General features: G+C 50.5%; 1 protein-coding gene across 1 annotated transcript in view; it reads left to right on the top strand.

The window, feature by feature from the left end:
* Positions 1-49: 49 nt before the first annotated feature.
* Tacc1 (transforming acidic coiled-coil containing protein 1) overlaps positions 50-3,192 on the top strand; it is a 98,579-nt gene continuing 95,436 nt past the window's right edge. The window contains exon 1 of the mRNA XM_026787010.1: positions 50-233. The gene's annotated coding sequence lies outside the window, so the exon portion shown is untranslated. The remainder of the gene's footprint in view (positions 234-3,192) is intronic.

Raw genomic sequence — 3,192 nt, 5'->3', positions numbered from 1 at the left:
GGGGAGGGGAGGGGAGAGAGAGGGAAGTAGAGAATTTGAGATAGTTTCCAGGAAGACCCGCGATTACTCCTTGAGCTCCGCGTCCCAGAGGACGTCTCCTGTTCAGCCCCTGGAAGTTCCAGCCAAGAGTTACAAAACATCCTCTCCCCTGTGCCCGAGGGCTGGTGGAGGAGGGAGGCGCTGGCAGCTGCCAGTCCTTGCAGCAGGTGGGATGAGGCAGGCGCCACGGACAGGTAGGACGGCTGCTTTTCAATCCTCCTTCGCCAAACCAGGGGTGGGTCCTCCAGCTTTGCTCGGGGATGTTTCCGTGAAGAGGGTGGCTAGAAGGCCACCTGGGGGAGATGGCGACGTTTCAAAATGTTTGAATGGATAGTATGAATGGCCGAATTCTAGGAAGAAAGTTCTGTAAACTGAGGTTTTCTCTTCTGACTCCCTGCCCGCTACCCCAACTTGGCAAAGAACGTCGGTAAATAGGGTCAGCTGGGAGTAGATTCAGAGAAGTGATTGGTTAGAAAGGGCCCTAATGAACCAGGGCCTGGACCTTGTGTGTTTCTGGCTCATTTTCCTCCCTCGCATGGTCCTGGCTCAGCGCGCCCTGATGGAGTGGTCCCTCCAGGTACCGGGGTGTAGCGCCAGGGCTGTGTCTGTGGACAGGTGCGATGTGAAGGGTCTGTGGTCCAATCAGATGCCTGCGTGTAGCCTTGGCCCTTGGTGGTGACATTCAGCAAACTGTGGTTCTATGGTCTTGGCCATTGCTGTTGACGCTGAACTGGCCTAGCGAACTCAGGGTGCCCCCCCCACCCCGAAGCTGAGGAAGGTAGGAAGTCGATGGAGAAGTCGTTGTGATGGAGCCCATTTCTGGAGTCCTACGGCTTTCTGCTCTTAATGACACATTTTGCCCCTTAGCCACACATTGCCTTGCCTTGTTCTCGGACAGGCTCACTACATGAGGAAGGGAACGGGACTAAATCGTCAGAACTTTCCAGTTGCCTATGAAGAAGTACCAGCTGACTCTTGTTGGGCATCTGCCATATGCCGGGAGACAGGAGAAAGGTGGCAGACCATATCATCATCCTTTCTGTTCTACAGATGACAATCAGGCTCGTGGCTCAGTAAGTGACAGAGGAGGGATGCTAGCCACCTAGGTCTCACTGCCGTGCTGTTGAGTTCAGAAGGCAGGGCTTCAAATCCGGGTTCCAGCCAAGTTTTATTATAAAGGAGGTGAACAATGCAGATGTGTTCTTCCCAGGTGCTGCACTATGTGGGGTTCCTGTGCAACCACACACACAGGGCACCAACCCTAGTTCACTAGCCAGCAGAGTGTGATTAGAGCTAGCCATTTACTCCAGCTTCCCACCTCATACGCAATTGCATCTCCTGGATGATGCAGGGACATTGTTCTTTGTAATGTTGGGGTCCCCTTTGGGGAGGAGGAGATCAACATGGAGGCTGAGGCATCTGGGATTTGCGATGACCTCATCTTTTAAATCCCAGCCCAGAAGCTGCATCTTTATCTGGCTGGAAGGTAAGGGTCTAGTTTGAAAGGACGTTTTAACGGTTTGCAGAACCGCTAACCGGGGGCGCATGGTACTCTGCCTGGACTGCACATGGTTGCTCTGGAAACCCCGGTTCACAGAGTTTAGTCCCGCAGTTCATGTGGTCCCCACTGAAGCCCTGAGAGGCATCTACAGGGAAGGTCAGATCTCATATATCTGGTCCAAGCACACTCAGCCTGTGTGTGGAACTGGAGCCCCATCCTGCTGAGTCTGGGTGTCCAGGCACTGAATGCTTTTGAAGGTTCCTTTGACGACGGTAAGAGACTGAAGTAACAGGGGCTCTTTGTGTTTTTGTAATCGGTGATTCTGATAGGAGTCTGAGCTGAGCGGGTCACAGGGCCAAAACAGAATGTTCTATGGAAGGAAGCATGCTCTGTGCATGCATGGAGTCAGGGTCTTTGTTTTGTTTTGTTTGTTTGTTTTTCATTACAGTCCTGTATGGTAGTCTTTGGAGTGCTAGGATTGCAGGGGCCAGCAATGCTGCATCCTGGTAAATATGTATCACAAAATGGTACAGAGGGTTCCCCCGTCTGTCCGTCTGTCCGTGTGTGTGTGTGTGTGTGTGTGTGTGTGAGCACACGCTGAGGATGGAACACAGGGCCCCATCCATGCTTGACAATAACTTAACCTCTGAGCTCCATGCCCAGCCCTAGACACAACTGTTTGATGATAGAGAGGTGAGCCTTGCAGTTGGCCTGCTGGTCCATGGTCCATGTCTCTTCTCTGCTACACAGTGCACCACAGTGTGCACCCAAATGTGTGGGGTTTGGTTGTTGTTTGCTTTGTGTGCTTGGTTTGTTTTCTTTCCGTTTTTGTTCCCCCACTGAGGAAATGCCATTAGCAAACCCATTAGTATTCTAGGAGAATGACTTTAGGATTCCGAGCTGAGATATCAAATATCAAGTGCTGTATGTAACTTATTTTAAAGAAGTAAGGCAGCTCATAATTTACAAAAGGGCTTTTGTTGTTGTTGCTGTTTTCCAAAACCCAAGTTGATCAGTATCTCCTAGTTCTGGATTAAGTTTAGAATGTTCTTGAAACTAGTATGCCTCGACTTACCAACTTCCTGGGAAATAGAAGTCAGTGAAGAAGAAATTGACAGCCAGTGTTTGCCGGGTACTTTGTGTGAGCCCGGCCTGTGTGAGGCACCTCTGTGCACTCTCCCAGGGGATGGGTGGATGGGCGTGTGTTTCCTCAGTTTGCAAAGTTCTGAGAAAGAAATGAGGTGCACAGTGACACATAGCATGTAGGTGCTGGAGCTGGGGTTTGAACTCCGTCCTAACGCACGGATGCTTCTGTTAGACATCAGAGTTCTGCTAAATTCCACTTGATAACCTGCTTGAATCCATTTTCATCCATCTGAGGCACAGTGAACACGAAAGCTGAGGACACACTACTTCCAAAGTGCCAGGGGCTAAAGGGCCCCAAGGAGGACCTCACAGGAGACTCATAGGGTCATGGCATCTGAACAAGAAAACCACCCAGAGCAGCTGGTCTGGGTATAACTGTGAGACCCATGGCCTCCTTCTCCTTCCTTCTCTTCCTCCTTTCTCCTTTCTTCTTCTTCTTCTTCTTCTTCTTCTTCTTCTTCTTCTTCTTCTTCTTCTTCTTCTTCTTCTTCTTCTTCTTCTTCTTC

This window comes from Microtus ochrogaster, linkage group LG7_11, assembly GCF_000317375.1.
Source record: "Microtus ochrogaster isolate Prairie Vole_2 linkage group LG7_11, MicOch1.0, whole genome shotgun sequence".
Taxonomy (NCBI): Eukaryota; Metazoa; Chordata; class Mammalia; order Rodentia; family Cricetidae; genus Microtus; species Microtus ochrogaster.
The sequence above is the reverse complement of the archived record's forward strand: the minus strand, read 5'-3'. Positions and strand labels throughout refer to the sequence as shown.